Source organism: Octopus sinensis, unplaced genomic scaffold, assembly GCF_006345805.1.
Source record: "Octopus sinensis unplaced genomic scaffold, ASM634580v1 Contig14475, whole genome shotgun sequence".
In the NCBI taxonomy this organism is placed as follows: domain Eukaryota; kingdom Metazoa; phylum Mollusca; class Cephalopoda; order Octopoda; family Octopodidae; genus Octopus; species Octopus sinensis.
In genome coordinates, this window is record NW_021833251.1 from 70,001 (window position 1) to 79,239 (window position 9,239).

General features: G+C 32.6%; 1 long non-coding RNA gene across 1 annotated transcript in view; it reads right to left on the reverse strand.

Moving 5' to 3' along the window:
• LOC118761508 overlaps positions 1-6,372 on the reverse strand; it is a 32,902-nt gene extending 26,530 nt beyond the window's left edge. Inside the window, exon 1 of the long non-coding RNA XR_004997434.1 lies at positions 6,242-6,372. This is a non-coding gene — a long non-coding RNA (uncharacterized LOC118761508). The remainder of the gene's footprint in view (positions 1-6,241) is intronic.
• Positions 6,373-9,239: the final 2,867 nt, after the last annotated feature.

A 9,239-nucleotide genomic window follows, 5' to 3' on the forward strand; every position in this document is an offset into this window, starting at 1 on the left:
GAGAACATCTATAATTTGCATATCTCTATATATATATATATATATATTATATATATATATATATATATATATATATATATATATAATATATATTATGTTATATGTGTATATATATTACACCTATGTGATAATCCTCTATATTATTTACTTAGTCTATTGTACTTAAGATATCATTATGTCACTTATACACAATATAAATTTATCAGATTTATTACTAATTACTCATCAATTATCCTTACTTATGTGTTATCTAATAAATCAGTGATGTTTATATTAGAGTGCTCGTGCTTTAATTAAATTTCATAATTTACACAAACATACACACACATACACACACATTTATGTATTTATATATATACTTCCCTGTTATCGACTGCCAGTATTTAATTACTGAAGGATTGGTGAATATGAATAAACTCTTACACTTGTGAGACGATTTAAATTGCTCATCAGCGTATTTGTTTAATGCCAATCACTACTCTACGGAAAATGAAAGTGCCAGAACAATTATTACGGAAAATGGCTCGGATTTGACGAGCAAAAATGAGTAGAAATTAAATGTTTTGGACAAAAAATTATTTCACTGTATAATACAATAATCCAATATCATCTACTTTTCCTTTTCCTTGAGCCTATTTTCCTATTCATCGTTTCGGGGACGATAAAATGGAGTACTTGTTTATGTACTGCGGTCGATTACATCAACCATTCCTTTACCCGAGATTTTATTGGTTTAGTAGGTAAACTGGAATAGTGGAGGCGTGTGGCTTAGTGGTTTCGATTCCTGGACTTGGTGATGCGTTGTGATTTAGAATCACGTTGCTCCAGTCCACTCAGCAGGCAAAAATATGTAATCCTGCGACGGACCGGCGTCCCGTCCAGGAGGGGAATACATACGCCATTGAAACCAGGAAACTGACCCTCATGAGCCTGGCATGGATCGAGAAAGAAATATTGTTATTAACTAAATCAGAAGCAATAATTAATTACTATTGTGGTTTAACTACGAACAAGTTCTGACTGAGCAGCGTCAGCTGAGAAGGATTCCAGCTGTGGCATGCTGTCTGATTATTTTCAGACAGGATATATCAAGCTATACATTGTCATATTTCTCTTGCTCCAGGGGCCATAAGGCCGGTTACCCGGTACCCAAAGCGTAAAATTGACCGAAATCACATTACCCCTGAACGGGACGCCGGCCCGTTACTGGGGTTAAGGTCAGCAATCCTTAGGGAAGAGGGCAAGTCGATTACATCGATTCCAATGCTTGACTGACACCTTATTTTATCGAGCCCGAAGGGATGAAAAGTAAAGCTCATTTCTGCGGGATTTGAACTCAGAACACAAACAGCCGGAAGAAAGGACGCTAAGCATTTTGTCTGAGGTGCTTACGATTCTGGTACCACGTCACCGTTATCCAATATATTCATATTATTTAAGGCGGTATCGTCTAATGCAACGAAGATTTGTGTGGTATTCTTTGTGGAAAACTGTAAAGGGGCTTCCCATTCGCTTCTATTGTTTGCGTCGTTTAACCCTAGGTCAACTCCGATGGAGTAGAATTACGGTTATTGTTATTCCAGGCATGTGTAGAGAAGACAGAGCCGATTACCCAATATATTCTTTTCCTCAGACGACTTGAATGTGGTTTCGCTACTATTTCTAGTATGTAGAACCTCCCAGGGAAGCGGCTTGAAGGTATTGAAAAGTAGTAGCAATACTGAATTCAGGGACTTTGCGTTATCACTTCAAAAGTCCGATAAACCTCATCCTGCAACCCCTATAACACTGAATGGAATAGCCATCTATACACAGCTCTGTCAAAATAAAAGAATAGATAAGAAACACGCCCGAAAAAATACTCATTGTACAATCAACTCGATCCAGTCTGACCTGGGGCTAAACAACAATGAAATTTACAGCGACCAACCGAAGACACATAAAATAAAATTAAAGATCATAAATATAATATAATAACTTAATACAATTTGTTTATATATTATCTATGGTTATAAAAATGATATTATAAGATATCTCTATGCAACAATTATATCAAATATACAGATAATGTATTTATTTGGAAATATTATTTGATAATAACCCAGCTTTGATAATATTTCAGTTCACATAAAGTTCATATTATCAGGGACCTATTAATATTATTATGTATCATCACAATAAAAAATGTATAACTAATAATTTTGATTTCTCGCGATCATATTCGAAACGCACCTACTTATAAATTTCATAATATCTCTCTTTGAAACTTCCATCACTCTTTTCGCTCTTCCTCATCCAACAACACCCTGTCTGTCTGTCTATCCGTATCACTCTCTTTCTCTCTTTCTGTCTATCTTTCTCCTATTCTCTCTCATTAATTCTCTCACTCTCTCTCCATACATTTCTCTGTGTGTGGTGTAGCTATGTCTGTAAATGGATACGCACATACACGTATACATATACATATATATAAACACATATATGCATATATGCAAACATACATACATGTGTATATTTTTATCATCTAATGGTTTCATTAACTTCAGTAGGACACCGCTTTCAAAGGTTTCCAATACAAATTTTGTTACTTTGTACTTTTTTAATGAATATTTTTTCTGTTTAACCCCAAACTTACGGGTCATAATAATGCATTATCATAACCTATATTAAATTTTAGACCCATAACATAAACATCAGTAATATAGATGTCATTTGGTCACCCTATACGGTAACCGAATTGACCACACTGTTTGTGAACGTAACATAGCTCCGTTTATTGTAAACAGACTTATATAAAATGGCCTCCATTAGTGATACGAACATAACTACACACACTTCACTACGCCAGTAAAAATATGAATATACAAATACAGTGACTGTTTCAGGATCAATGCACACACAAATACACACACACACGCACACACACACACACGTATAATCAGAGATGTGCATAAATACACAGATATACATTAAGTAGCCACAAGTGTGTTTGTGAGTGCATATCTAGGTATTTTACGCATATGTGTATGTGTGAGTGTGTACGTTTGTATATGAATATGTACGTATATGCATACATACACACAAACATATATGTGCATATACATACTTATCTAAAAAGAGAGAGAGAGAGAGAGGGAGGGAGAGAGAGAGAAAGAGATATAGATAGATAGACAGATAGACAGATAGGTAGGTAGATTGGTAGATATAGTCACAGATGTATGTGTGTATATATATTTACATATATATGTATCGCAGGAGTGGCTGTGTGGTAAGTAAGTTGTTTACCAATCACATGGTTCCGGGTTCAGTCCCACTGCGCGGCACCTTGGGCAAGTGTATTCTACTATAGCCACAGGCCGATCAAAACCTTGTGAGTGGATTTGGTAGACGGAAACTGAAAAAAGCTCGTCGTATATATGTATATATATATATATATGCGTGTGTGTGTTGTGTGTCTGTGTTTGTCCCCCTAGCATTGCTTGACAACCGATGCTGGTGTGTTTATGTCCCCGTTACTTAGCGGTTCGGCAAAAGAGACCGATAGAATAAACTACTGGGCTTACAAAAAGAATAAGTCCCGGGGTCGAGTTGCTCGATTAAAGGCGGTGCTCCAGCATGGCCGCAGTCAAATGACTGAAACAAGTAAAAGAGTAAAAGAGTAAATATATATATACATATACATATTATATATATATATATATATATATTATATATATATATTATATTATATATATATATAATATATATTATATATATATATATATTATATATCTATGATATATATATATATATATATATATATATATATTAATGTGATATATGTGATATATGAAATATATGGCAAATGTAGTGATAAATCTATATATATATCATATGACTGTAAGAAATTCAAATGACAATGGAATAAACGATTTTCTCAAGAACTTTCTTTATTTTACAGCTGTTTCTGGTGTAAAATGTAGTGCTTCATAGAGAAATATTTATTTTAGATCAGTTATATAATGCATAATTTCTATAAATACGCACATAATCTACGCTTTGGCGTGAAAATTATTGTACATGTCGGAAAAAAGAACACTCCTCACAAAAAGAAAGCAGAATAACTAACTATAACACGATAGGAGTGTCTGCTCTCTGCCCTACACAGAATAATAGTATTTTCTAGCCTCTGTGTTCGTATGTGGGTGGATATATGTACATGTAATATATATATATATATATATATATATATATATACATACATATATACATATATATATATAGAGAGAGAGAGAGAGAAAGAGAGAGAGAAGAGTCAGAGGAGTACCTGTGTGGTAAGACGCTTGCTTCCCAACCACATGGTTCTCGGTTCAGCCCTACTGCGTGGCACTTTGGCCAAGTGTCTTTTACTATAGCCTTGGGCGGACCGACACCTAGTGAGTGGATTTGGTAAGCGGAAACTGAAAGCCCGTCATGTATATATATATATATATATATATATATATATATATGTATGTATGTAATTATTTGTGTGACTATGTTTGTACCCCCAGCATCGCTTGAGAACCGATGTTGGTGTGTTTACATCCCCGTAACTTAGCGATTCAACAAAGGAAACCGATAGAATAAGTATTAGTCGATTTGTTCGACTAAAAGCGGTGCTCCAGCATAGCCGCAGTGAAAGCCTTGAAAAAGTAAAAGAATAAAAAATATATATATATATATATGCACACACACACAAACACACGAACACACACACCCATATATATATAGCCATGATATTTGCATATATTTATGCTACATAGGCATGTATTTAGCATATTACAGATATATACATGTATATACATATATATATATATACATATATATATATGTGTGTGTGTCTGTGTGTGTGTGTGTGTGTGTGTGTGTGTGTGTGTGTGTGGTGTGTGTGTCTGTATTTATTTATATACACGAGTTTGCTCTACATGTTTTATTGTGTAGACAATATATTATGCACATGAATGAGTAACGCATTTAAACACTCTATTTATTTGGGCGTCATTTGAAATCGGCCTTGTCTAATCAGTTGAATCCGTGATATGCATCTGCGTTGATTGATCGTAACTACAATACATGTAGAAAAGTAGCAATGATATATTCAAATACACTATTCAGTCAGCTAAGTTACTATTGTTCAGAGACACGATGTTTAAAATTTAAAAGGATTAATGGAGGCTATGATTTAAACTGTCAGCAGAGATCGGTAAATTTCGTGGCTACAGTTTGAAGTAGATGAAGTTGAAACAAGCTGCAGTTGCGAATAACAATTTCGAGGATTATCAGTGGTATAATATTCTTCCTCTTTGATTCCAGACGGATATACTTACGGAATAATACGGATTTGAGGCATGAATGCCTGGCCCAAATTGGTAGTGGCAAAATACACGCATGTGTAGCATAAGTATATGCAAATATCATATTAATATATATGCATGGAATGTGCATGCCTATGTAAATATGTATATATATATATATGTGTGTGTATATATAGCCCAATAGAATGGGAGAAAGTGCTAATGATCTAAATGATATGATATATAAACAATGTAATATATAAATAAATATCTGTAAATATAAACCATCCGATCTTCTGATTACCTCATTTCTTCTCATATATATATATATATATATATATATATATGCATGTATGTATGCATGTATGTTCTATGTTTGGAATGACCAATTTCAATTTCTATAGGGTTTTACTCATAACGTATTGGAATATCATATGCTACCATTCTGCCTAAAACATAGATCTACAAATGCAATATCCCTACATATCTCACATCTATCTTCTTTTATTTCCTTCACCTCACTGTCTATTCTATATCTTATCTAACGTAAGTATTTCTTAACCATCCTTTCACACCGTCTCCGATGAAGGGATATAAAAAAATTACCGGAAACAGCTGTAAGACCTTCTATCTATGCATGTTCTAAAATCTACATAGCCTTGTTTTTTTTTATCTCATTGCGAAATAATATATTTATATATATATGGGTATATATATATTATTATATATATATATATATTATAATATACATATATATATATATATATATATTATATATTATTATATATATATATATGTATATATATTATATATATATACATACATACATACCATACATACATATACATATGTAGGTTTTGTTTTGAATCACATATTGCTAATTTCGTGATGATCTTTTTTTCTTTTTGCCAAATAAACACACGCACTATATACTTGTTCTTTACTTCGGCTTTATTTCTGTTATTATTCTGTGTGCGTCGTCTGAAATCCTTCAGAACACATCCTGTGACCTCTCTAGCAACTCTCCATCCCGCATTTCACATTTCTCCTCCTGTTTAAGAACAATAATAAAGCTGAAGTCAAAACGAATATACAGTGCGAGTGGTTATTTAGCAAAAAAATAGAATATTCATTCCGAAATATAATAATATTAATAATAATAATAATAATAATAATAATAATAATAATAATAATAATAATAATAATAATAATAATCACATATTAATAATAATAATAATAATAATGATGATGATGATGATGATGATAATAATAATAATAATAATAATAATAATAATAATAATAATAATAATAATAATAATAATAATAATAATAATAGTAATAATAATAACTGAGCAAATATAAAGATCTTGAAATAGAAATCAGCAAAATGTGGAACCTGAAGACTAAAACAATACCTGTTGTCATAGGTGCCCTGGGAATGATAGCAAAAGGGGCTGATCGCTACCTAACTCAGATTCCAGGAAACCCCCAAATGGCAGAAATTCAAAAGATAATGCTCATGGGATCTGCTCATATCCTACGCAAAATACTTTCTACGTAATCTCAAGTTTCAAAACATAATTTTCGTTTATTTTTTTTTTAGGCATTCACTAGTACAACACTAAATACAAAACAAAATATATGGCACACTAACAACAATACGGACTTGTCTCTTGAGGTCTCTGGGTGAGACTTGGAGCCAACTTGTACAAATATAAAGCAAAAGTCAAACATAGAATAATAATAATAATAATAATAATAATAATAATAATAATGATATAAATAATAATAATAATAATAATAATAATAATGATAATAGTAATAATAATAATAATAATATACATTGTTTTGTCTTGGTATAAAAGATGGGCTACAGCAAATATTCTGCTCACTACCACAGATTTGCTTGTCAGTTGTTTGACCTTAACCAGTTGAGCATGTCCCTTAGTGGCTGACGATATGTGCATCTCTGATCACGAGCAGAAGTTAGTTGGGTGGGGGAGCATCATAGCCATGTGTTGAGAGGATTCTTTGAGGTTTGAATAATTCACCTCTGGACACATGGGTGTTTCGTTCAACGTCCTTAAACCAACCCTATTCAGGGACCATTTGAGCAGGATGGGTTACTCGATCTGAGAAGAAAATTCTAACTGGGCTCCACCTGCAAGGTCATGTGTTGTTTATCTTGATATGAGATCACCATATCGCGCACATATGGTTGTGATGCATGTGCCTGGTGTACCCTTATCAGACGGGTATTCATGAGGGTATACTGGGCTTCGTATATTTTACCCCAGTGTCACTTTGATGGCATGCTCTGCTCGCTCACTCAATAATAATAATAATAATAATAATAATAATAATAATAACAACATTAATAATAATAATACTAATAATATATATATATATATATATATATATAGAGAGAGAGAGAGAGAGAGAGAGAAAGAGAGAGAGAGAGAAGGTTATGAGAGGTAATGAAGTCAGTAAGCCCCAAAGGTATTAGGTAATGCTGAGAAAGTGCTATGGATAGTCCATACTTAAGCTCCAGCTTCGGTGATAATGCGAATAAGGTGTCCAACGTAAGTCATATATCAGCGAGTGTATATATAATTTTTTTCCAGAATGAGATAAAAAAAACCAAGGCTGTGAAGATTTTAGAACATTTATAAATAGAAGGTCTTACAGCTGTTTCCAGGATATTTGTTATATCCCTTCATCGGAGACGGTGTGAGGAAATAGTGAAGCAATTGTTAATTTAGATAGGATTCGAAATAGAGAGTGAAGTGGAGGAATGAAAATAGACGTGAGATATGCAGGAATATTGCATTTGTAGATTCAATATTTAGGCACAATGGTGTATATATAAGATTCTAATACCTTGTGAGTAAAATCCAATAGTATTTAAAATTGGTAATTCTAAGTATAGAGTTTGTACACAGTGCTATTGAATCAAGGGTTTTATTTAAAGTGACCTAAAGGTAGGGAATGTATTTGTAAGGTCAAATCAAAAACAGGGAGAGAGGTAAAAAGAAAAAGAAAGAAAAAAGAAAAACAAGTAGAGTAATAATAAGGGAAAGTGTACCAGTAAATGGTCAGTCAAGATAAGTTGAAGTAGGAATGGTGAGATGAGGGTGATAGAGAGAGAAAGGTATTAGAATGTAAAAGATAGAGAGAGGTATAAAAAGCAAAGGAGTGTCAGTTATGTAGTGATAGAGTTTAAGTGATGGGGCAGAGAGCGGGGTAGACGTATGGAAAGAAGAATTTAGGAATATAGATTAGGTTGTTGGATGGGTCAATGCCTAGTAGTAGAAGAAAATATAAATGTGAAGATGTATACATATGTATATATTAGACGTTATATATATTTATACAGATGTTTATACATATCAATATCTTCATATGCAACTCATACTTACCCCGCTCTATATATATGTATATATATTTATTTATTTATATTTAATTAATTTCATTTCTATGTATTAGTTTACGTTTTCACTGTTTGATTTGCTTAAAAGCGGTTTTATCTCTAATTTAATATTTATATGTATATGTATATATACATATATATGTATATATAAGATATATTATTTTATATTAATATGTATAGTATATATATATATATATATATATATATATAATATATAATATAATTTATGGTATGTATGTATGTGTGGTGTGTGTGTGTGTGTGTTATAGATAGATATCTTCCTTTATTAGCTACGTAGGGCCGAACACTTTGTAGAACTTTTCGAAAGAAAGAAGAAAAAAAGCGATCAAAGGGGATCGAAAGCGTTTAGGACATGTAAACAGCAAAATAAGGCTGGTAAATAGATGACGTTTATCTGTGGAAAGAAAAGCCAGCGGCAAAGGCCACGGTAACCTCAGGTAGGGAAAGAAACACATGAGAGCCAAGCTCTCTCT